Source organism: Phoca vitulina, unplaced genomic scaffold (genome assembly GCF_004348235.1).
Source record: "Phoca vitulina isolate PV1807 unplaced genomic scaffold, GSC_HSeal_1.0 scaffold20, whole genome shotgun sequence".
Taxonomy (NCBI): Eukaryota; Metazoa; Chordata; class Mammalia; order Carnivora; family Phocidae; genus Phoca; species Phoca vitulina.
Genome location: NW_022589723.1, coordinates 21,349,506 through 21,377,136, shown reverse-complemented (window position 1 = coordinate 21,377,136; position 27,631 = coordinate 21,349,506). Strand labels below are relative to the sequence as shown.

The 27,631-nt window shown below is 36.1% G+C and overlaps 1 protein-coding gene across 8 annotated transcripts in view; it reads right to left on the bottom strand.

Annotated features, from left to right (window-relative positions):
* UNC13C (unc-13 homolog C) overlaps window positions 1-27,631 on the bottom strand; it is a 591,291-nt gene that overhangs the window by 188,390 nt on the left and 375,270 nt on the right. The window lies entirely within an intron of this gene.

Sequence of the window (27,631 nt, the reverse complement as noted above, 5' to 3'; positions counted from 1 at the left end):
ACTAAGAAACAAAAAAATATATGTTAAGGAATAAAAACAGCACTCACATTCATTTATATTTTTGAGTTTAAATCAAGAAAGAGTAATACCAATCCTGAATGGGATAGAAAGGGTTACCTAAGTTAATATGACCTCAATATGACCTCAAATAAGAAAAACAAAACACTGACACTACCTAAAACTATTCTAGCCCAACTTTCCACCAAAAGCAGGTGTGTTTCATCAGATATCCCTTACGAACTGCCATCTATCAATTTGTCTAATAATGTTAATTGATATTTTAAAACTTACATGCAGAATCTGTATATTTATCAAGTATTTAAACTCAGAACACTTTCTATGATCAAAAAAATTAATATAACCTGAATATATGCAAATTAGTTTTCAACATTAAATTTTATTCTATGGATATAAAAATAAGCATAGGCAAGTAATTTATTTCAAAAGTTTTCACTTATGGATAGCCAGTAACATCACACAATTTGTAGCATATTATTTTTTATGTAATATTTATGTAGCAACAAAATTGTAAGTGATAGAACATAATGAGAGTGCTTTAAGCTCATAAAAGAAGGAAATTGATTATTTTAATTTTTTGAATCAAGAATGAAGAACATATTAATTCACTTTATAATGCTCTGATATTAAAAAAGGCACATTATACAAAAAGAAAACTAAGGAACAATCTCTCTCATAAGAACAGTTGCAAAATTCCTTGGTAAAAAATGGCAAATTTGATCCTGCAATATATAAAAAAGATAATACATCATGATCAAGAGAGGTTTATCCTAAAAATGCAATGTTGGTTCAACATTCAAAAACGAATCAATGTAATTTATTGTATTAACAGACTATATAGAAAAACTTATCATCTCAATAGACATAGAAAAAATATGTGACAAAGCTTAACATTCATTCATGATAAACAAAATTCTGAAAACTAGGAATTAGAGGGAACTCAACCTTATAAAGAGAATGTACAAAAACCTACAACAAACATTATACTTAATGGTCTCATACTAAGATTGAAATCAAAGCAGTGATATTTACATTGCTACTCCTATTAAACATTATACTGGCATTCCTAAAGATTGAAAAAAGACAAGAAAAAGAAATAAGAAAAGGGGCATATAGGGGCGCCTGGGTGGCTCAGTCGATTGGGCGTCTGCCTTCGGCTCAGGTCATGATCTCAGGGTTCTGGGATTGAGTCCCATGTCTGGCTCCCTGCTCAGCAGGGAGTCTGCTTCTCCCACTCCCCCTGCCCCTCCCCACTGCTTGTGCTTGCTCTTTCTCAAATAAATAAAATCTTAAAAAAAAAAAAAAAAAAGAAAGGGGGCATATAGATAGCAAAGGAAGAAATAAAATTCTATTTTCAGACATGATTATCTATGCAGAGAAGTCCTCTCTGCCCCCCCCAAAAAAAACCACTAGAGAAAAAGCCACTAACTTGGTCCAGCATCATCATGGAATAAAGTCAATATCCAAATCATTGTATTTCTATACACTAGCAATGAACCATTGGAGACTGAAACTTAAATAACAGTATCATTCATCATATCACCAAAAGTTATGAAATACTTAGGTATAAATCTAAGAAAATATGTACAAGATTTATATGAAGAAAACTACAGAGTGTTGAGGAGAGACACCAAATAAAACCTAAATAAATGGAGAAATATATTGTACTTGTGGATGGATATATTCAATATTGTTAGAATGTCAAATTTTCCCAAATTGATTTATAGACTCAATGAATCTCAATGAGAATCCAGCAGGATTTTTTTGTGGAAACTGACAAAGTAATTCTAAAATTTACATGGTAAGGCAAAAGACCAGGAAGAACAAAAAGTAATGTTAAAAAAAGCTGAAGCATTTACATCACCTGTCTTCATAGCTTACTATGAAATATAGTAATTAAGACAATTCATCTTCAAATACAAGGTTAATTATTTTTCAGTAAGATGTTCCAGTGATTCAATGGGGAAATGGTAGTCTTCAACAAGTTGTCCTAGATGTCCATATGCAAAAAAAATAGACCTCGACCCATACTCTACAACATACAAAAAATTAACTCAAAATGGATCACATACCTAAATATAAAACCTTAAACTATAAAACTTCTAAAACAAAATATAGTAGAAAATCTTTATGACTTTGTATTAGGCAATGGTTACTTAGATTTGATGCAAAAAGTGCAAATCATAAAATATTGATAAATTGGACTATGAAAATTAAAGTCTGTTCTTCAAAAAGTACTGTTGAGAAAATGAAAATATAAGCAACAGTATAGGAGAAAACAGTTTGCAAAACACATATCTGATAAAGGAATTTTATCCAAAATATATAAATTATGCTCCAATCTCAATAATAAAAAAATTACCTAATAAAAAAAATGGGCAAAGGATTTGAATTACACTTCAGAAAGGAAGATAATTAGATGAAAACTAAGAACATGAAAATGTGTTCAACATTACCATTAGGTACTTTCAAAGTAAAACTATAATGTGATACCACTATATGTCTACTAGAACAACTTAAAAACAAAATGAAACATAACAAAACAAAATCTGACAATACCATGGGCTAGCATGGTTGCAGAGAAGCTGGAACGCTGATGTATTTTGGCTGAGAAAACAAAATGTTCGATTCAGATTGGAAAGCAATTTGGCAGTTTCTTATAAAGTTAAATATACATTTAACCAGCAGTCCCTAAGTATTTATCTAAGAGAAATGAAACTCTATTTATAGCAAACACTGTACACGTTGCTTAATTCTTAATCACCAAAAACTGCAAACATCAATGTCCTTCAACTGACGAAAGGATAAATCAGCAGTGATAGATTCATAGAATGGAATTTACTAAGCAATAAAAAGGAATAAAATATAATACATGTAACAATGCAGAGGAGTACCAAATGAGTTATGCTGAATGAAAGAAGCTGGGCTCCAAAGCCTACATACCATGATTCCAATACACTATTGAAAAGACAGAAAGAGAAAATGTATCAGTAGTTGCCATGGCTTGTGTGAAGAGGGGCTCACTATAAAGGAGTGTGGAGAAATTTTTGGCATTATAAACATATTTTATATCTTAATGTTGGTAGTTACATGACTATGTGTTTGTTTTTTATTTCAACAATTTTTGCTCTTCATTATTTCTTCATTTTCTTTGAGTTTAATATGTTGTTTCTTTTGTAAATTCTTAAGATACTTAGGTAATTAATTTGGGGGCTTTCTTCCATTCTTATGTGTATTTAAAGTATAAATTTCTTTCAGGAACTGCACTTAGCCATGTCCTAAAAAATATTTTATTGTATATTTATATTAATCCAATCAAACTATTTCAAAATTTTAATTTTCATATTTTTCTATTTTGGGAAGTCTGCAATTTTAATGTCCTAATATCTTTTTTTTAAATTAAAGTATAGTTGACACATAATGTTACATTAGTTTCAGGTGTAAAACATAAGGATTCAGTATCTCTATATGTTATGCTATGCTTGGTCACTACAACTGTAGCTATTATCTTTCACCAGACAATGCTATTACATATCATTGACTATATTCCCTATGCTATACCTTTCATCCCTGTGATGATTTATTCCATAACTGGAAGACTGTATCTCCCAGTCCCCTTCACCCATTTTGCCTACCCCCAACGCCCTCCCTTCTGGGAACCATCAGTTTGTTCTATTTATAGGTCTGTTTCTGCTTTTTGTTTATTCATTCATTTTGTTTTTTAGATCCCATATGTAAGTGAAATCGTATGTTGTCTAATCTTGATTCTTAACTTCAGCTATTTGGATTTCCTAATATCTTTTTGTTGCTGTTTTCTCCTTAGCTTATGGTCAAAGAACACATTTTGAATGATTTTGATCTTCTGAAATTTGTTGAGATTTTCTTTATACCCCACTATATAGTTAATTTTGATAAATAATCTTTATTTTACATCTTTTGTGTCCTTGAATATCATTCTGGCTATTTTTTTCTTACTATCTTCATGTTAACTAATTTTCTCTTCATTTGTGGATAACATGCTGTTAAATCCAATATTATTAATTTCATTTGTTGTAGTTTTCAGTTCTAGAATTTCTATTTGATCCTTTCAGTAGTTTCAAGTTCATAGCTGAATTTTTCCTTTTTGTTAATTTCTTAAATATATTCATCACAATTATAACATTTGAGTCTCTAAATTCTATTGTATTAATCTCTTATACTGTCTGCTTATTTTTGATTGAATGAAAGACTTTTTGTTTGTGAAAAATGTATATACAATTTAAGTATCCCTATGATGTTAGTATTCTTCAGAAAGGATTTATTTTTCTTCTGGCAGAAGTGTTTTAGGGTTTGAGAGAGATGACCTTTATCCATTTAGGGACCGAGTTCATTCAAAGTAAGTCTGGATTTTACTCATACTCACTCCTAGCATGTAACCCTTCATAGGCCCAGTTGTATGCTTGAGATGTTCACCTGGACCCACCACTTCACATGGCCTGAATTTCAATTATTCTCCTGTTCCTGTGTTCAGCTTTCTCAGTTTTTCAGCTGCTACTTTCTGTCTAGCTTCTCAGGCTCTCAGTCTTTGTCTCTAGGTAAATCAGTTAATGCTTCTAGGGGAGCGATCATCACATATCCAACACAGTTTCCTGGTAAACACATGTGTATATCATAAGAAATTAAAGGAGTTAAAATATATATATATATATATATATCAATTGACTGGGACGCCTAGGTGGCTCAGTCGGTTAAGCCTCTGCCTTCGGCTCAGGTCATGATCCCAGGGTCCTGGGATCGAGTCCCACATCGGGCTCCTTGCTCAGGGGGGAGCCTGCATCTCCCTTTGCCTGCCGCTCCCCCTGTTTGTGTGCTCTCTCTTCCTGACAAATAAATAAAATCTTTAAAAGAAAATATCAACTGATGGAAGAGATAAGCTGTGCACCCCAATTAATAGTTGTAATTACCATAAGACTCTAAAAGTGACTTCTAAAATATTTTTTCCCTTTAATATGGAAGCTTTAATGAGATAACTTCAAAACAAGGAATCTAAAAATTAGATGTTTATCTCAGGATTTTCTCAATTGCATAACCAATCAATGACAAGTGTGATTTTCATTCTTGAGAAACTATGGGTTAAGGGGTCTCATCGCTAGTATTAAATCCTCAACATGGCAAAACCTAAACCCAATCAAGCCACCATTTAAAATAAAAACAACACAGTAGAAAAACACACACAATATATACAAAAAATGAATAATATTAATATAAAAGGAACTGTTATATATCCATAGGAAAAAAATGATTAGAAAAAATGGCTAATGGAATGGTCAATTTATCTTATTTTTAATTTTTTTTTAAAGATTTATTTACTTATTTGTCAGAGAGAGAAAGAGAGACCTCAAGCAGGGGGAGTGGCAGGCAGAGACAGAAGCAGACTCCCCACTGAGCAAGGAGCCTGATGCGGGGCTCCATCTCAGGACCCTGGGATCATGACCTGAGCTGAAGGTAGATGTTTAACAACTGAGCCACCCAGGCGTCCCTGAATGGTCAATTTAAAAAGAAAAACACAAAAGCTTAAAAACAGGAAAAGAGATGTTTAACTTTTCTAATAATGAAATTTTCATTAAAATAAATTTTTTTACTGAAAAAAATTCAGATTAGAAAACATTAAAAAATGATTAAAAATATTCAGACTTGTTTAAGCCTGTTTTTCAAAAGTCATCTAATGACTCTCTATGGGCTTCCAATGCTTATGCAATTCCAATACCTGTGTTACTCCCACTCCCTTCTATCCTGTATCCCAGGAGTCCCCTCTCTGGGCTGCATCATCCTGATGTTATATGAAGCCACAGAATAATATGCAACTATCAGAAAGAACAAGATAGATTTGCTTGTATTGATACAATAAGATGCCTATCAGGAAGTGTTACATGAAGAAAGCAAATTACAAATCAGTATACATAATACGATTAAATATTTTATAAAAATATATCAATGTATGTATATTTAATATGTGTATAATAAACATTATTAAATGAATACCTATGCTTATATGTGCAGAAAATATGAGCTAGAAAAAAATACACCCCACTATTGAAAATTTGTAACGCTTGGGGGGGGTTCTTATGTTTTTTATTTTCTTCACAAAAATGATGCATAAACATGAGAACTTTCATTTTCTTCTTTAAACAGCCCCGTGAAGCTGAGTAAGATTATTTTTGTAACCACAAAAATTTTAAAAATCATTTCTCTTTTGCAATAAAATAAATGGGAATTCTACCAAATATGTAATTTTTTAAAATTTTATTTCTCACAAAATCTGTATTTGGCTATAAATACTCTCATTTTACAAGTGAACGACTGGTGATCAGAATTTAAGCATTGAGCTATTTTCCCAGAGTTCATGATCTCTCCAATAAAGCAGAAGATATTCAATGATTTTTTTTTTTTTTTTTTTTGAAACTTAGAACAGACATAAAGGTAACGGATTACATTCATTTTAGACTCAGGAACATTAGAGTTTAAGAAATGTGTCCTACACCATGAAACAAATCAATGGCAGAATCAGAAATAGAGTTTATGTTTCTCAACCATATTTTTCATTCTTTTTTTTTTTGACAGTAACAAAAATTCCTTAGCATTGAAAATGTCTTCATAGCTAATTTTGTCTTTTTTGTATTAGCTTATTAATTTTGCCTTAAATTATTTACAGTTCAAATTATTAGCTTCATATTTTATACAATAGTCCCTCTTTAAATTTAAATCTCAAGATCTACTTCTTGCTAAGCTCTACTACTATGCAGGAGACAATCTTTGGAGCTTGAGATATTTTCTGAGATCTGTTTGAGAAGTTTTGCTGATAGTGTATTATATGCTAGTTCCAAATTTGGTTGCACTTACCATTACCTATGGAGATAATGGATATCCTATGCTAGAAAAAAAGAACTCAAAGCATATTTATCTATTTAATAGTTACACAGGTTCTTCTGAAGTCTATATTTTTATTTTACTTTGCTACTTCTCTATGGTATTTTTGGTGCATTTCAAAATATTTCTCTGGCTCTTTCTTACATATAATCTAATGAAATAAAAAATATCACTATTTAGCCCTGAATCTAGATAGCAAATGGAGTTATCAACCTCTGCCACAATCCATAGCATCTTCTCCTTCCCACAATTCTGTGGATTCTTCCTTTGACAAGATGATGAAATCTGCTGTCCCTCGCCTCTTCCTACTGCCACATCCCTTATTCAAGTCTTAACCCTCATTTGCCTCAAGAATTGCACTAGTTTATCTATTTGCTTCCATTTCTCTCTCTTCCAGTAGACCTCTATATTATCATGTAAGTTACCTTTTAAAAACACAGGCCATACTATTTCAACATTTATTTTTAATTTTCTTAATTTTAATTTTATTTTTAAATTTTTATTATTAAAAATATTTTTAGGCCACAATATTTCAAACTACTGCTTGAAAACCATCAACTGCTTATTACACATTCATTAGCATAGAAAAGTATCAACTCATTAATGTTACTTTCTTGGCCAGTGAAGATCTCATCCTGACTTTAACTTCTATCTCTACCCTCCAACGTTTTTCATGCTCTACCCACCGAACTTACTTATAATTTCTCAACATATCTGATGTCCCATATCTTCTCATCATTTTCCCCATCTATTCTCTTTCCTCCTGAATTTCCATTTGATCCTAACTGCCCCTTCCTTCAAAGCGCAGCTCAAGTAACACCTGTCTCTAAGTCCTCTGTTGTACTCAAGGCAGAATTAGCAGTGATTAATTAGCTGTGAATGATAAGGGCAAAGAAAAGGATACCATGACTATAAAGTGCATCATAGCTCACTTAATATTAAGAGTTAGTGATTGTATTGGTGCTTTTTTACTATGTAAATTCCATAATTTTAATGTGGATATAAGATTTAACTTAGTATAATTTCATTGACATTTGCTTTATACTTCAAAACTGATAAAAATTATGTATTTTTTCTTTGACTAATTTGTTTAGCATTAAAAAACTCCTCTCCACTTAGAATCTCTTCACTACCAAATAATATTAATTATGTTTATACAATCTTCTACTGGGTATTTACCCCACAGACACAGATGTAGTGAAAAGAAGGGCCATATGCACCCCAATGTTCATAGCAGCAATGCCTGCAATAGCCAAACTGTGGAAAGAGCCAAGATGCCCCTCAACAGACGAATGGATAAAGAAGATGTGCTCCAGATATACCATGGAATATTACTCAGCCATCAGAAAGGATGAATACCCAACTTTTACATCAACATGGATGGGACTGAAGGAGATTATGCTAAGTGAAATAAGTCAAGCAGAGAAAGTCTATTATCATATGGTTTCACTTATTTATGGAACATAAGGAATAGCATGGAGGACATTAGGAGAAGGAAGGGAAAAATGAAGTGGGGGAAATTGGAGACGGAGATGAACCGTGAGAGACTATGAACTCTAAGAAACAAACTGAGGGTTTTAGAGGGGAGTAGGGTGGTGGGATGGCTTAGCCCAGTGATGGGTGTTACGGAGGGCACATATTGCATGGAGCACCGGGTGTTATACGAAAACAATGAATCATGGAACACTACATCAAAAACTAATGATGGACTGTATGGTGACTAACATAACAAAATAAAATTTAAAACTAAAACAAACAAACCAAAAAAAAAAAAAAACCAATCTTCTAAATGCATACATGTATTTCCTCTCCACACGATTTAAACAATTCCATAAGCCAAGATATAACCTGGTGACAATATCTGCAAAGCTAATAATTTCCACAACAATTTTTTACTCCTACCTACCTAGAGGAAAAGGGGGAGCAAAAATTCACAACTATGAGCAAAATACAAAAGATGATAAAAACAAATCTGTCATTGGAGAAGAGAGACATCTAGTATGTGTCCTAATAGATTTTATCAAGTTCCAAGTAACTGCTGGTTAAATTTTGTTTCCAGTTTTTAAGGGGGCACAAAATAATATTCCCCCCAAAGTGGTTTTGTTTTGGCACTGTGTGCAAATTTCCCTTATAGATTTGCAAATACATAATTGCACATCGGCAAATTTTATATGCTTTATCTGTGCTGTATCCCCAATACCAAATTATGATGCAGAAGGCAGAGCTGTTTTCTTCCAACACACTTCACAGTTGAATATTCCTGCCTTTTCTTGGGACTGGCTAATAAGTCCATGCAATCTGCGTACTTGCTAGAGGCTTCTCTTCCACAGTTTAACACCATTCTTGCTATTCCGTCTGCACAATCCACAGAAGTATAATGGAGTGGTTAAACCTCAGTGTAATCCAAAAGACAGATATTTGATTTCTCCTCTGTGGCTTAACTAATACACCCAGTGGAGTAGTGCATGACCTCCTAAAACTCAATGTCCTCATCTGTCAAACAGGAATGATAATGTACACTTGGGCGTTTTCCAGGACTGTTGTGAAGATTAAGTGATAGTTTACATGTAAATACTTTGTACAGCCACTGGGACATCGTGAGCACTCAATAAGGGTTTACTGATGATAATGAAATTTTAACTATGAGACATAGATGAAAATATTATTGAAGTTCCATTGATTTCTAACGTGAACAAAATTATCATAGAAACCAAATGGAAGTTTACATTTGAATTGGCTAGTTTTTAGTTCTCCAGAACAAAATAAGCTGCTAATAAGATTAATAGCAATAAACTTGATTGCAGAGGGAAATTCTTAGCACTCATAGGAGTAAACTGGTTTCAGAAAGTTCAGAAATCACAAGTACTCTCTGATAATGTATATGCTAATCACAAATTCCAAACTATGAGACAAGCAGCTTGGAAGAGGTTTTGACCTCCATGACCATTCCCTAACCTCGTAAGTATTATATGTACTTACAAGTTAATAACGGACCCACATATGACACATTAAATTTTCATATTTCATTATTCATATTTTAAAAACATCATTGGCTCTCCTCCTGATCTGAATTTGTGAGGTTTTACTGTACATAAATTAAATTCTCTAAGGTACAGCTCTACCTCTTCATTTCAATGCAGTTATAGCTTAACTTAGTCTACCATTTATGAAAGGAGGTTTAATGAAATAACCAATCTATTCCAACATTAGAATGTCTCCTGTTTTTAATTTGTAGCCATTAATACAAAGCATAAATGTTTTATTTTATTTATTTATTTATTTTAGATTTTATTTATTTATTTGAGAGAGAGAGAGCACAAGAGGGGGGAGCGGGAGAGGGAGAAGCAGACTCCCTGCTGAGCAGGGAGCCTGAAGCGGGACTCGATCCCGGGACTCCAGGATCATGACTTGAGCCGAAGGCAGTCGCTTAACCAACTGAGCCACCCAGGCGCCCCAAAGCATAAATGTTTTAAATCTTGAATCCCATGAGACACAATTTAATAACCCAATTTATTATCTGCAAATCTCTTCATGAAATAAGAAAAACAATCTACTACTGCCAAATTTGATAATACTGATTCATTAGTCACAACAGATAAGATTAAATTAAATGTGAAGTATTATTTTGATATGCAAAGTTTGTCTTTGAAGAAAGTATTCTTTGTTACAAATGAGTAAGCAATGATTCTGTTATTGCATGTCATGCATGCAACTAAAACTTCATTATCACCATCAGAATTCCAGAGACATTTAGTTTGTTGTGCTCTTTTCACATTGTTAAAAAAAATCAGCTTTTGTTATTATGTTCTCCATTTAAGAATACTTGACATACATTAGTGCAATTAACTGCCATCATCATGAAGAGAAGGAACAGCCAAGAAGAATGAACTTAATTGAGCAAGACTCTACTAGTAAATTATAAACTAGCCTTACAAGTTAAAGCTGTATTAAAGGGAAACTAAAACATACCATAACATTGCAGTTAAGGATCAAAGTTAGCTTAAGTATTCAGAGTGCAAACTCCTCTAATGAACATTTCCTTTGGTGACAATTTTTCCTTTTGTACTGAAATTCTCTTGCACCTAAACCAAGTAGATCACCAATGTCATTTAAACCCAATTACCCTTTTATCTTTTTGTTTTCTCTTTACTTACATTTACAACCTACAGTATTATTTTAATGAACTCAGATCTTTAAATACATATTTAAACATGAAAAATAGAATTAGAGATGGATCTAGGTTAACTATTAAACTTAACATTTTATAAGGCCGTGAAATACCACCCCGGCAGCAGAGAGGAGAAGAAGATGGCCAGAAGTGGCCTCCCAACCTTGGGCTATGTGCATGGGGGAAATAATAAATGGAATTTATTGAGCTCAGACAATTGTTTCCCAAGCTCCCCAAGGACCTCCAGGTTAGAGACCTGGAGGGAAGCAAGTCCTCGTATTCACGATGTGGGGCAGGAAGCTTGAGGCAGTAGAAAAGAGATGGGGGTTCACACCTGCAGAGCCGCTAGGCAAAGCCAGGCTCTGGGCTAACCACTTTATATGCACTATCTACTCAAATCCTGAGAATGGTCCTATGTCTTAAGCTTTACCTCCCAAATTTTTAAATGTGGAAATCAATCTGAGAGACATTGCAAAACTTTTCTAAGTTCTCATGGCTCAGTCTGTCTCACTCAAAAATATTAGATCACTAAACCACTCAAGCCACATTTTTCTCTGAATACTTAAAACACAGTCCTTTTTATTTTTACTCATTCCTTATGTATTCATCTCATTCAAAAATATTAAGATGGTTTACAAAATTACTATAATAAAGTGAAATTTGCCTTGAAAGTAGAAAAACTAAAGGAAAAATGAGGCTATAAAAATAAAATGAGATTAGACATAGAAATGTATGCTGTTAGATTCTATAGAGTTATTAATGTGGACCTCAGTTCCGACATTCCTGGCAGCTAATCCACAGTGAAAAATTCATCATTTTTATCTACCTCAATTGTTCAGGAAGCAAAGTTTTTTTTAAGGAGTGAACTGAGGCGGAGGGCGGGGGAGGGAATCATGGTGGGCTCCAGTTAAGTACTTACTATTTATTAACATTTTTCTTCTGATAAATAACAAATTGCATATATTTTTTGATTGGTTTATATACAACTGCAATTGGTACTATCTGGCGTATCTTGCACTTTAAACTTTTTGTGAATCATTATTCTTACAAGGTTATCGTGACCAGATCCAGACTAATGAAAACATCAGAAATGTTTGGGTTAGACTGAAGGATTAACACCCATCATTTTACTCATGAGATTTTTACCCTACAATTCATCCTGCTGTTAAAGAGTTGCTGAGATTCTGGTTCTGCCACTTGCTAGGTGTGTGATCTAGAAAGTTACTTAGCCTCTGTAGGTTTCAGTTTCATCATCCGCAATTTGGGGATGATAATAGTACTGATGTCATTAGAATTAAGTTTAGGATTAACTCAATCATTAAACTGAAAAAGTGCTTAGAACAGCGCCTGGCTCCAATTAATTCCTATAGTTCCCTACAGGATAACGATAATATTTAGAACATATAGATATCTAGTTGTGCCTAAATTATCTGGAAAGCATAATAAACCTTGAAAATCCAAGATGAGCCTTTTCCTTTCTCTATGATATGCACACAGAAAGGGAGAAAATTAAAATCTTCTCAAGTGATTGAACTAGTACAACCCTTAGTAAGCATTTTTATAACAGTGCTTTTAGAAAACTATCCTTAATCTTTCCAGATAACTTACTGTTTCAGGAATTTGCAGAGAAACACCTGATCTGTTTTAAAAATTCAAACTGGCTGTAATTAACATGAGTAAAAACTTTCAAAATAGCCTCTTTTCTTTTGTACCTTTAGTCAGATAGTTTTAGCTCAGATTTTTCATTTTCTGACATCCATTCTCCCCACTGTAAACCCCAGCTCTGAAGAACTGATTGCTTGTAGGAAATAAATTGTTTGCTCCTATTCTGACAAGTCAAATTGAAGCATTCGTTTAACTTCAACCAGCAACCTAACTGTGCCTCCAGTGTAAGACGTGTCATTCCATAGAATATCACACCCGGTGAGTTATGCTACTTTGGTGATAAGAACCACAGGCTCAAGTTAACTTACAGATAATTAACAGGTAATTTCTGTAAGCATAATCTGCATAATGGAGAAATAAGACTAAACTGCATTGCCATATGATATAGAAACCCATGGAAAGCTGAACTCCGTTTAACAGGTGGAGCAATGACCAGTAGAGTCAGGCCTCAAAGAACTGTGGACAAGAAGCTCTTGCAGAGTTGAAGGCAGTCAAGGGAGTGCAGTAAGTGACCACAGATGGGATCCTCACTCAAGAAATCCACCAATACCATGACTCGGCTACACCCACCATTTCTGCTTTTCCTTCCAAGTATCCTTTTTCTTCTTTCACTGACAACTGCCTTATTCCCCTTCCATGCTGTTTATCTCCTGGCTTCTGTTTATACCTCATTTTCATTTATTCTTAATTTTTTTTAAAGATTTTATTTATTTGTCAGAGAAAGCAAGCAAGAGCGAGAGAGAGAGAGAGAGCAAGCACAAGCAGGGAGAGTGGCAGGCAAAGGGAGAAGCAGGCTCCTCACCGAGCAAGGAGCCTGATGTGGGGCTCGATCCCAAGGACCCTGGGATCATGACCTGAGCCGAAGGCAGATGCTTATCTGACTGAACCACCCAGGCATCCCTGATTTATTCTTAATTTTAGATCACTTACTACACATATCTCCAAACCTGTAACCTTCAATGTCTATACTCCTTGTCAACTGTCTCATTCTGCAGATTTCTCAGTCTAGTTCCAGAGAATAAATCAAGTTTTCTCATTAGGTTATCTCAACAAGGGACTATGAGGGAAAGAATTTAATTCCAGAATGACTTGTGATGTGGCAGGCACAGTGATTAACCAATTGAAAAACCAATGTTTAATTTTGTACATATCTCTTTTCCAACTAGATCTTCGGGGCTCCAACTTTGCCTAGTGCCTGACATATATTGAGTATTCAATATGTATTTGTTAAATTTAAATGAGAATATTAATGAAAATGATAAAAGTAAATAGAGCAGGAAATAAAAAATGCAATAGAAGTCTTTCAGCTAAAAGAAAAAATTAAGCATTTGCCCTATTTTTCCTGTCCATATTCTATTTCAGGGTAATCAAGTAAGTAGTCCTAGTTGATGAAGGGAAGCTCTTCTTTACAGAAAAAATTCTAATAAATATTGAAGGAATAATATTATAAAACCACAATTTTGCAGTCCCTACTGGAATAACTGATTTTGAAATGATTATAAATAAACAAAAGTATTAGAGGAGAAGACAATAGAGAACTCTGGAGTGGAGGGATCAGGCTGCAAGCACAGCCTATTCTTAGCATCACCACAGGGGAAACAACCAGATTTAAAGCGACCCTTGACATGATGGAGTATGAAGTACACAGTCACCTGCCTGGTATCTTGAAAAAGATAAATAAAAGGGAGTATCATAAATGGAGGAACAAGTTAAATATAAGAAAGAGGGGAAAAAAATGATCCAGAAAGCACAACATTCTGAAGGACAATGAACATGGCTTCTGTAAGAAGTCAGTGGCATGGACCAAAGAAAAGTGAAGGGAGCTGAGCTAGAATAAAAGAGAGTTAGGCTACATAATTACCAAATGTAGTATGTGAGCCTTATTTGGATCCTGATTAAAACAAACGTAAAAAGGCATTTTTAAGGAAAAACAGTAGTATTTAACTTTGGACCAGAGAACACAATACCATGGGATTACTGGTAATGTTATTAGTTGTGACAATGACATTGTGATATGCAAGAAAACAGCCAACAATTTTAGAGATGAATACTGAAGTAGGTAGGGATGAAATGATATAATGTCTGAGATTTGCTCGAGATAACTCAGCAAAGAAAAAAAAAGCTCAAGGTATATATGAAGAAAATATGACAAAACCTTCGTAATTGTTGAATGTGAGTGATGGATACAAGGCTGCATTATACAGTCTCTCTACTTTTTAGAATGATGAACACTTTTGTTAAGACTTTTTAAGTTTATTGTTTAAAAATCTTTTTGAGGGGCACCTGGGTGGCTCAGTTGGTTAAGCGGCTGCCTTTGGTTCAGGCCATGGTCCCAGGGTCCTGGGATCGAGTCCCACATCGGAGCTCTCTGCTCAGCAGGGAGCCTGCTTCTCCCTCTGCCTGCTGTTCCCCCTGCTTGTGCTCTCTCTCTGACCAATAAATAAATAAAATCTAAAAAAAAAGTCACCTCACTAAAAAAAAAAAAAAATTAAAAAAATTAAAAATTTTTTGAATATAGTTGACACACAATGTTACAATAGTTTCAAGTGTACAACAGAGTGATTCAATATCTCTATAGGTTACGCTCTGCTCACCACAAGTGTAGCTGCCATCTGTCACCAGACAATGCTATTACAATATTATTGACTCTGTTCTCTGTACTGTGCCTTTTATTCCCATGACTTACTCATTCTGAAACTAGAATCTTGTACTTCCACTCCCTTCAGCCATTTTACCTATTCCCCTAACCCCCTCCTCTTCAGCAAACATCAGTTTGTTCTCTGTATTTATAAATCTGATTCTGCTTTTTGTTTCTTTTTTTTTTTAGATTCTACTTATGAGTGGAATTGAGTGGTATTTGTTTTCCTTAGTCTGCCTTATTTCATTTAGTATAATACCCACAAGGTTCATCCACGTTGTTGCAAATGGAAGCCACAGTGCAAACAAATAAATCAACAGCTTTAATACTTTGACAGCATTAGTTCCAAAACAGAAAGAACAAGATGCAAGTCCCTGCTTAAAGTAGCTTAAACCCAATCTCCTCACTGCAGCAAATAAAATATTCTATTTTTTTAAATGATTTGGCAATAATGTTCTGGTTCACTCCACAGCCTTGAGAAAATAAAAGCAGCATACTTCATCTCTGTAAATCAAGTAGATCTTTGAAAACTGGTCTACTCAGCACATTGGGTCCTGATATATACTCTTAATACAGAGAAAAACTGAACCTTCACTACATGTATACTTTTGAAGGAAGCTAAAAGAAATTACAGACAAATAATAAAATACAAACACACAGGATCACAGAATAGATGGAACATATTTTGGCTTATATTTTGGTGAGCATTACAAAAACAAAGTGATGTAGAATCACAATAATTTAAATAAATCGAGAGTCAAATTTTATGAATATTTAAAAAGACATATTTCTTACTTTCAAGTATATATAGTAAACCTCCCCCCTACATTGTACATTTACTGGATGCCAATCAAAAGGACTTTCACATCTAAGTACACAATTGCCTAATGCTTATAACTCATGGAAGTCACAGATAGCCAAATCTCTACATACCCAAATATAATTCACTATCTACTTCTTTTTTTTCCTAGGTACTTCCTTAGATTGATACTTTCTCCTGAATTTATTATCTCAATTAATGGTGCCCCCATAAATATAGCATCTTCATGGTCTCTACATTCTTTCTTAACACTCCATTCAAGGCAGTTAGTCAAATAGATTTATTTCCTTAATTTCCCAAATCTGATCCTACCTTTCCATTATCTTATATAAAGCCTTCATATCTCCTCACTGGATCACTGATGTAGCTACTTCCCAGTTGTCTTCCCTCACAAAAGAAAGAATATAATAAAGAAAAGAAGCAAATTTACCTTAAAACCAAAAACAATACAGGAATTTAATAAAACCAAAATATTTTTTTCAGAGACTAATAAAATTCATAACTGTCTAGCCAGTAAAAAAGACAGAAAATACAAAATAGCAATATTAAGAATGAGAGGGGGAAATGACTTTTGATTTTGTAGACATTAAAAAGATAATAAGGAAACATCATGAGCAAGCATATGATTGCAAATCTGACCACTTAAATGTAAAAATTCCCTGAAAGGCACAAACTCCAATGCTCAACCAAGAACAAGTATGTTTGGGAGGGACCAAGATGGTAGCAGAGGAGGCTCCTGAACTTCCCTTCACCCATGGATGGACTGAATGTACAACTACACATGGAGCAACGCCCTCTGAGAGAAACCTGGAAAGTATCTTCGTGACTCCTACACATCAGGTGAATGAGAAAAAAGCCATATCAAAATGGGTAGGAAAGGCTGAGACACAGTCTTGCCATAAACTCCACCCATGATACAACACCATACAGTCAAGAGGAAACCCCCAACTCCCAACTTCTCCTTGAGGAGCGAAGAGTTTGGACTCTACACCTAGTTCTCCAACTTTTAAGACTCCCACTGAGGGATGGGCCCTTAAAACACCCAGTTCTGAAAGCCAATGGGGCTTGTATCCTCAAGACTCACAGGATTATAGCAAATAAAGAAGTTGTTAATAGGCTTGTGAGCACTCCCTATGGGTATCTCCTCAAGGCTCAGCCCAGAAAGAACAGGCACAAATGCCTGTCTTCCTGTCTTCTCCTGGAAAGGGTGTGACAGAGGGTCTAGCTTCTAATTTAGCATGCATCTAGGAGCTGGCTGAGATCCTTCCCAGAGCTTGGTGGAACCAGTGGGCACTTCTCACATGTTATCCCTCTGGGTTGCTCCAACAACAAAACCAAATTATAAGTACTTCCCTGAAAGGAGTTTTTCTGCACATTTGGGGCCCCAACTTATGGCTGCTGAGGGATGGGTCCCCAAATCACCTACATCTGATAGCCACTGGGGCTTGCATTCACCCACAGGACTACAGCAAACAAAGCAGCAGCTTTTCAACAAGTGCAGGAGCACCCCTACCCCTACCCCACGGCTGTATATCTGGGCTCAGTGCAGAGGGAATGAGCAAAAATGTCCATTTTCCATTTTCTCCCTGGAAAGGGCTTAACTACATATTTTCCCAGTATTTGCCTGAGGGTCTGGCTTCTAATTATCCTGCATCTAGGTGCTGACTGCTATCCTCACCCCTCCCCGGGGACACTGACAAGTCTTGACAAACTCTCCACTATGGGAGACACAAAAAACAAAGATGGTGGCTTGGATTATCACAAATGTTTGAGAGACAACATGGGGCTCAGGCTGGGGTGATTGATGAGACCCAGTCTGTCAAGACTGGGAGGTGGCTATTTTATCTAATGTGCAGAAACCAAAACAGTCAAGGAAAATGAAGAAATGGGAATATGTAACAAACAAACAAAAAACAAGTTAAATCACCAGAAACTGATTTTAATGAAATGGAGGTAAGTGATTTACCCAATAGACAGCTCAAAATAATGGTTGTAAAGATGCTCACCGAGGTCTGGAGATCAATGCATGAACAAAGTGAGAACTTCAACAAAGAGAAAAAATAAAAGACAAAAAGAGAATCTTAAAAGCAGGAAGAGAAAAACAACTTGCTATTCACAGGGGATCCCCATAAGACTATCAGTGCATTTTCAGAGGAAACTCTGCAGCCCAGAAGGGAGTGAGATGATATATTCAAAATGCTGAAAGGAAAAAAAATAACTGCCAACCAAGAACACTCTAGTTGGCAAAACTGTCCTTCAGAATTGAAAGAGATGAAGAGTTTTCCATAAACAAAAGCTGAAGAAGTTCATCATCACTAAACTGATAGATATATGGATCAATAAATCAATGGAACAGAGTATAGAATTAGACTCTCACAAGTATAGTCAATTGATTTTTGACAAAGTTGCCAAATTAATTCAATGGAGAAAGGATAATTTTTCTAACAAGTGGAATTAGAAAGATAAGCCTGCAAAAGAAAATCCCAAAGAATCTTAAACTCTGTATCATACAACTTACAAAAAATAACTTGAAATGAATCATAAATCCCAATGTAAGACATCTAGGAGAAAACTGGTATTAAAAGTTGGCTTGGGGCGGAGCAAGATGGCAGAGGTGTAGGCGACCTGGATTTCATCTGGTCCCAGGAATTCAGCTGGATAGGGATCAAACCATTCTGAACACCTATGAACTCAAAGGAGATAGAAGAAGAGAATAGCAACAACTCTCTGAACAGAAAAGCGACCACTTTCTAGAAGGTAGGATGTGCGGAGAAGTGAATCCGAGGCGATATTCGGGAAGACAGATGGTGGGGGAGGGGGCCTCCGTCAGCTGCAACCGGCAACTGATAGAGCAGCGAGGCACAAAAGCGGAACTTTTAGAAGTCGACTCCGCTGAGGGATGTCGCTCCAGTGGCTAAGCGGGGGGTGGAACCCTCATAGGACAGTGTGGTCTCAGGACCCTTGGGGTCACAGAAAGACCAGTGCCTGAGTGCGGCAGAGCTCCCAGGTATTGGAGCGGGGAAGCTGGCTACAGAGACGGAGCCGAGGCGGGGGCTCTCAGCTCGGGGTTGCCATAAACCGTGATCCATGGCACAGTCGGGCAACTGCTCCTCCAGCAGGGACCCAACGAGCGGCAGATCCAGGGAGACTCCCCCTCCTCCCTGGGGAGGAGCGGCCCGGGAGCGCACCGTAGGGATCCGTTGTTTTGAGACTCCACATGGGGTCGTGTGCCAGAGATAGAAACGCTCAGTCTCAGGCGGGGTGAACACGGAGTGCGGCTGGAGACCAGGGAGATGGGAGTGATTGACTGCTTTTCTCTGGGGGCGCACTGAGGAGTGGGGCCCCGAGTTCTCGGCTCCTCCAGTATGGAGATTGGGAGGCCGCCATTTTCACTCTCGTCTCCAAAGCTGTATGGAAAGCTTGCAGGGAACAGAAGCTACGGAGGGCAAACCCAAGCAGATTACTTAGCCCCGACCCGGCAAGGGCGGGGCAATTCCACCTCAGGCAAAGACATTTGGGAACCACGGCAACAGGCCCCTCCCCCAGAAGATCAGCAAGAAGAGCCAGCCAAGACCGAGTTTACTGATCAATGAGAACGGCAGAACGCCAGCACTAGGGGAATACTGCACATAGAATTCATGGCTTTTTTACCGTGATTCTTTAGTCTTTCAAAGTTAATTTTTTTTTAACTGTCTTTTCTTTTCTTTTTTTTTTTGAATTTTTCTTTTTCCCTTTTTCAACCAACATCTTATCAATCCCTTTTTTAAAAAATATTTTTTATTTTTCATTTTTAGAGTCATGTTCTATCCCTTCATAGTAGTTACCCTTATTTTTGGTATATATGTATAGTTGTTCTCTTTAAAATTTTGAGATATAGTTTCTTCTAACAGATCAAAATATACCCTAAAATCTCTAGTGTATGGCTTTGTTCTAGTCTCCTGCCTGATCACATTCTCTCCCCAACTTTTTTTTTAAATCCTCTTCTTTCTTTTTTCAACCAACTTATCTTATCAATTTCTTTAATAAAATCTTTTATTTTTCATCCTTACAGTCATATTCCATCCCTTCATCATATTAACCCTTATTTTTGTACATATATAAGTTTTTCTTTCTTTAAAATTTTGGGAGGCACTTTCTTCTAACAGACCAAAATACACCCAAAATCTAGTGTGTGGCACTCACTGATCTATGCACCAGCCTGATCATATTTGATCATATTCTGTTTTTTTTGTTTTGTTTTGTTTTTGTTTGTTTTTATCTTTTTCTTTTTGCTTTCTTTCCCTGTCTTTTCCCCCGGTTCATCTTTTCTGATTTGTTTAGTGTATATTTTCTGGGGACGTTGTTACCCTGTTAGCATTTTGTTCTCTCATTCATCTATTCTCCTCTGGACAAAATGACAAGATGGAAAAAATCACCTCAACAAAAAGAACGAGAGGCAGTACCGACCGCCAGGAACCTAATCAATACAGACATTAGTACAATATCGAACAAGAGTTCAGAATGATGATTTTAAACATACTAGCTGGGCTTGAAAAAAGCATGGAAGTTATTAGAGAAACCCTTTCTGGAGAAATAAAAGAACTAAAATCTAACCAAGTCAAAATCAAAAAGGCTATTAATGAGGTGCAATAAAAAATGGGGGTGCTAACTGCTAGGATAAATGAGGCAGAAGACAGAATTAGTGATATAGAAGACCAAATGATGGAAAATAAAGAAGCTGAGAAAAAGAGGGATAAACAACTACTGGATCACGAGGGCAGAATTCGAGAGATAAGTGATACCATAAGACAAAACATTATTAGAATAATTGGGATCCCAGAAGAAGAAGAAAGAGAGAGAGGGGCAGAAGGTATATTGGAGCAAATTATAGCAGAGAACTTCCCTAATTTGGGGAAGGAAACAGGCATCAAAATCCAGGAGGCACAGAGAACCCCTCTCAAAATCAATAAAAATAGGTCAACACCCTGACATCTAATAGCGAAACTTACGAGTCTCAGAGACAAAGAGAAAATCCTGAAAGCAGCTCAGGATAAGAGATATGTAACCTACAATGGTAGAAACATTAGACTGGCAACAGACCTATCCACAGAGACCTGGCAGGCCAGAAAGGACTAGCAGGATATATTCAGAGCACTAAATGAGAACAATATGCAGCCAAGAATACCATATCCAGCTAGGCTGTCATTGAAAATTGAAGGAGAGATAAAAAGCTTCCAGGACAAACAAAAACTAAAGGAATTTGCAAACACGAAACCAGCCCTACAAGAAATACTGAAAGGGGTCCTCTAAGCAAAGAGAGAGCCTAAAAGCAACACAGACCAGAAAGGAACACAGACAATATACAGTAACAGTCACCTTACAGGCAATACAATGGCACTAAATTCCTATCTTTCAATAGTTACCCTGAATGTAAATGGGCTAAATGCCCCAATCAAAAGACACAGGCTATCAGATTGGATTAAAAAACAAGACCCATTGATATGCTGTCTGCAAGAGACTCATTTTAGACCCAAAGACACCCCCAGATTGAAAGTGAGGGGGTGGAAAACCATTTACCATGCTAATGGACACCAAAAGAAAGCTGGGGTGGCAATCCTTATATCAGACAAATTAGATTTTAAAACAAAGACTATAATAAGAGATGAGGAAGGGCACTATATCCTACTTAAAGGGTCTATCCAACAAGAAGATCTAACAATTGTAAGTATCTATGCCCCTAACATGGGAGCAGCCAATTATATAAGCCAATTAATAACAAAAGCAAAGAAACACATCGACAACAATACAGTAACAGAGGTGGACTGTCACAGCCCCCTCAATGAAATGATTAAGCAAAAGATCAACAAGTAAATAAAGATTTTAAATGACACACTGGACCAAATGGCCTTCACAGATATATTCAGAACATTCCATCCCAAAGCAACAGAATACACATTCTTCTCTAGTGCCCATTGAACAGTCTCCAGAATAGATCACATCCTAGGTCACAAATCAGGTCTCAACCGGTACCAAAAGACTGGGATCATTCCCTGCATATTTTCAGACCACAATGCTTTGAAACTGGAACTTGATCACAAGAGGAAAGTCGGAAAGAACTCAAATACATGGAGGCTAAAGAGCATCCTACTAAAGAATGAATGCGTCAACCAGGAAATTAAAGAAGAATTAAAAAAATTCATAGAAACAAATGAAAATGACAACACAACTGTTCAAAATCTTTGGGATACAGCAAAGGCAGTCCTGAGAGGAAAGTATATAGCAATACAAGCCTTTCTCAAGAAACAAGAAAGGTCTCAAATACACAACCTAACCCTGCACCTAAAGGAGCTGGAGAAAGAACAGCAAATAAAACCTAAACCCAGCAGGAGAAGAGAAATAATAAAGATCAAAGCAGAAATCAATGAAATAGAAACCAAAATAATAGTAGAACAGATCAATGAAACTAGGAGCTGGTTCTTTGAAAGAATTAACAAGATTGATAAACCCCTGGCCAGACTTACCAAAAAGAAATGAGAAAGGACTCAAATCAACAAAATCATGAATGAAAGAGGAGAGATCACAACCAACACCAAAGAAATACAAACAATTACAAGAACATATTATGAGCAACTATATGCCAGCAAATTAGATAATCTGGAAGAAATGGATGCTTTCCTAGAGATGTATCAACTACCACAACTGAACCAGGAAGAAATAGAAAACCTGAACAGACCTAGAACCACTAAGGAAATTGAAGCAGGAATCAAAAATCTCCCAACAAACAAAAACCCAGGGCCAGATGGCTTCCCAGAGGAATTCTACCAAACATTTAAAGAAGAATTAATACCTATGCTTCTGAAACTGTTCCAAAAAATAGAAATGGAAGGAAAACTTCCAAACTCGTTTTATGAGGCCACCATTACCTTGATCCCAAAACCAGACAAAGACCCATCAAAAAGGAGAATTACAGACCAATATCCTTGATGAACATGGATGCAAAAATTCTCACCAAAATACTAGCCAATAGGATCCAACAGTACATTAAAAGGATTAGTAACCACAACTAAGTGGGATTTATCCCTGGGCTGCAAGGTTGGTTCAACATCCTCAAATCAATCAATGTGATACAATACATTAACAAAAGAAAGAACAAGAACCATATGATCCTCTCAATAGATGCAGAAAAAGCATTTGACAAAGTACAGCATCCTTGCTTGATCAAAACTCTTCAGAGTATAGGGATAGAGGGTACATACCTCAATATCATAAAAGCCATCAATGAAAAACCCACAGCGAATATCATTCTCAATGGGGAAAAACTGAGAGCTTTCCCCCTAAGGTCAGGAACACGGCAGGGATGTCCACTATCACCACTGCTATTCAACACAGTATTAGAAGTCCTAGGCACAGCAATCAGAAATCAAAAAGAAATCAAAGGCATCCAAATCGGCAAAGAAGAAGTCAAACTCTCACTCTTTGCAGACGATATGATGTTTATGTGGAAAACCCAAAAGACTCCACCCCAAAACTGCTAGAACTCATACAGGAATTCAGTAAAGCGGCAGGATATAAAATCAATGCACAGAAATCAGTGGTATTCCTATACACCAACAACAAGACAGAAGAAAGAGAAATTAAGGAGTCGATCCCATTTACAATTGCACCCAAAACCATAAGATACCTAGGAATAAATCTAACCAAAGAGGCAAAGGATCTGTACTCAGAAAACTATAAAATACTCATGAAAGAAATTGAGGAAGACACAAAGAAATGGAAAAACGTTCCATGCTCATGGATTGGAAGAACAAATATTGTGATGATGTCAATGCTACCTAGAACAATCTACACATTCAATGCAATCCCCATCAAAATACCATCCACTTTTTTCAAAGAAATGGAACAAAGAATCCTAAAATTTGTATGGAACCAGAAAAGACCCCGAATAGCCAGAGGAAGGTTGAAAAAGAAAAGCAAAGCTGGCGGCATCACAATTCTGGACTTCAAGCTCTATTAAAAGCTGTAATCAGCAAGACAGTATGGTACTGGCACAAAAACAGGCACACAGATCAATGGAACAGAATAGAGAGCCTAGAAATGGACCCTCAACTCTATGGTCAACTCATCTTCGAGAAAGCAGGAAAGAATGTCCAATGGAAAAAAGACAGTCTCTTCAACAAATGGTGTTGGGAAAATTGGACAGCCACAAGCAGAAGAATGAAACTGAACCATTTCCTTACACCACACACAAAAATAGACTCCAAATGGTTGAAAGACCTCAATGTGAGACAGGAGTCCATCAAAATCCTAAAGGAGAACACAGGCAGCAACCTCTTCGACCTCAGCCGCAGCAACTTCTTCCTAGAAACATTGCCAAAGGCAAGGGAAGCAAGGGCAAAAAAATGAACTATTGGGACCTCATCAAGATAAAAAGCTTTTGCACAGCAAAAGAAACAGTCAACAAAACCAAAAGACAACCGACAGAATGGGAGCAGATATTTGCAAATGACATATCAGATAAAGGGTTAGTATCCAAAATATATAAAGGACTTATCAAATTCAACACCCAAAGAACAAATGATCCAATCAAGAAATGGGCAGAAGACATGAACAGACATTTTTCCAAAGAAGACATCCAAATGGCCAACAGACACATGAAAAAGTGCTCAACATCACTCGGCATCAGGGATATCCAAATCAAAACCTCAATGAGATATCATGTCACACCAGTCAGAATGGCTAAAATTAACAAGTCAGGAAACAACAGATGTTGGCGGGGATGCAGGGAAAGGGGAACCCTCCCACAATGTTGGTGGGAATGCAAGCTGGTGCAGCCACTCTGGAAAACAGTATGGAGGTTCTTCAAAAAGTTGCAAATAGAGCTACCATACGACCCAGCAATTGCACTACTGGGTATTTACCCCAAAGATACAAATGTAGGGATCCGGAGGGGTATGTGCACCCCGATGTTTATAGCAGCAATGTCCACAGTAGCCAAACTGTGGAAAGAGCCAAGATGTCCATGGACAGATGAATGGATAAAGAAGATGTGGTATATATATACAATGGAATATTATGCAGCCATCAAAAGGAATGAGATCTTGCCATTTGCAACGACGCAGATGGAACTGGAGGGTGTTATGCTGAGTGAAATAAGTCAATCAGAGAAAGACATGTATCATATGACCTCACTGATACAAGGAATTCTTAATCTCAGGAAACAAACTGAGGGTTGCTGAAGTGGTGGGGGGTGGGAGGGATGGGGTGGCTGGGTGATAGACATTGGGGAGGATAACTGCTATGGTGAGCGCTGTGAATTGTGCAAGTCTGTTGAATCATAGATCTCTACCTCTGAAACAAATAATACATTATATGTTAAAAAAAAAAAAGAAGAAGAAGATAGCAGGAGGGGAAGAATGAATGGGAGGGAAATTGGAGGGGGAGATGAATCATGTGAGACAATGGACTCTGAGAAACAAACTGAGGGTTCTAGAGAGGAGGGGGGTGGGAGGATGGGTTAGCCTGGTGATGGGTATTAAAGAGGGCACGTTCTGCATGGAGCACCGGGTGTTATATGCAAATAATGAATCATGGAACACTACATCAAAAACTAATGATGTAATGTATGGTGATTAACATAATAATAAAAAAAGAAAAAAAATGTTGGCTTGTGGGTGTTGCAAAGATTTCTTAAATAGGACACAAAAAGCTCAAATTATAAATCAATAAATTAGATTACTCCTTCAAAATTTTTATAAAGTTCTTCAACAGATACTAGTAAGAAAATGGAAAGAAAGTCACACAACCTAGGAGAAAATATTGCAACATTTGTATCTGACAACAGATCCTTATTATAGTGTATATAACGGCCCATTGTAACTCCATAATAAATTGATAAACACCCCAATTTGGAAATGGCAAAAAGAACAGATACTTCATCAAAGATATATAGACTGTAATTAAGCACATGAAATGATAGTCAACATCAGTATTTAAGAAAATGCAAATTAAAACCACAATGAGAGGCCACTATAAACCTATTTGAATGGCTAAAACAAATCCTAACCATATGAAGTTTTGGCAATGTACAACCACTTTGGAAAGTAGTTTGGCAGTTTTAAGAATACAAATCATGTACCTACCACATGAACCAAAGGAAAGGAAAGACTATGTCTATGCAGAAACTTGTAAACAAATATTCATAGCAACCTAATCTAGAAAAAAAAAAATTTTGACCCTAACCCTAAAAGATGAATGGATGAACATCTTCGGGTATATCTTAGAGTGGAATGTTACTCAGAAATAAAAAGAAACAAAGTATTGCTACACACAACAACCTGTTTGAATCTCAAAATAGTTGTAATGAGTGAAAGAAATCAGACTAGAAAAATGTACATATGATTCTTTTACATAAAAGGGTAAAATTTCCAAACTAATTTATAGTATCAGAAGGCAGACCAGTGGTTGCCTCGGGTGGGTTACAAAAGGCATATGGAAACTTATTAGGACGATAGATATATTCACTATCTTGATTTTGGTGAGGGTTTTATAGCTAGATACATATGCCAAAACTAATCAAATTGTATAATTCAAACGTGTAGTTTTATTGTATTCAATTATACCTCAATAAATGTTAAAGAGGGAAAGAGAGAACCACACCTAAAGATCTGAAAATACTTTAATGGTTTTCAATTTTTTTTTTTTAAAGATTTTATTTATTTATTTGACAGAGAGAAACACAGCGAGAGAGGGAACACAAGCAGGGGGAGTGGGAAAGGGAGAAGCAGGTTTCCCACTGAGCAGGGAGCCCAATGTGGGGCTCGATCCCAGGACCCTGGGATCATGACCTGAGCTGAAGGCAGACACTTAATGACTGAGCCACCCAGGCGCCCCAGTGGTTTTCAATTTCAATAAAATAGTGAGATTTCTATAAGCATCTAGAAAGCTACTTCATAAAATTTTTAAAATGTGAATAAATATTGCTCAAATACTCTAGTGCACCAATTAATAATGAAGTAGGAACAGAAAGAACAGATGTAAACTACATATAAATGTTTAATTTCTTCATTCATTCAACCAATATATATGCCTGGATATATACTAATATAGAAAAAAAAAAAAACCTCTTCCCAAGTTTTCATTCTATAATTATTATAAATTGTCATAAAATTTGAATAAGTCTTTAAAACATCCTCAAAATCTGAGCAAATACAATCATAAAACATAGGTTCCAAATAGCAGGAAGGCATTCAAGTTTTTTTAGGGCTAGGTTCTCACAGAAAAAAAAAGTGACTCTAAACTCTGACATTAAAAACAAAAATAAAAAGCAAAACAAAGACATCCTTTTCCTTGTCTCATTGCTCCATTTTATATTTAGTAGACTTAATTTAGGTCATAATTTAAATTTTATTTTTGCCGTAACTAAATGTATTTCCTCCAT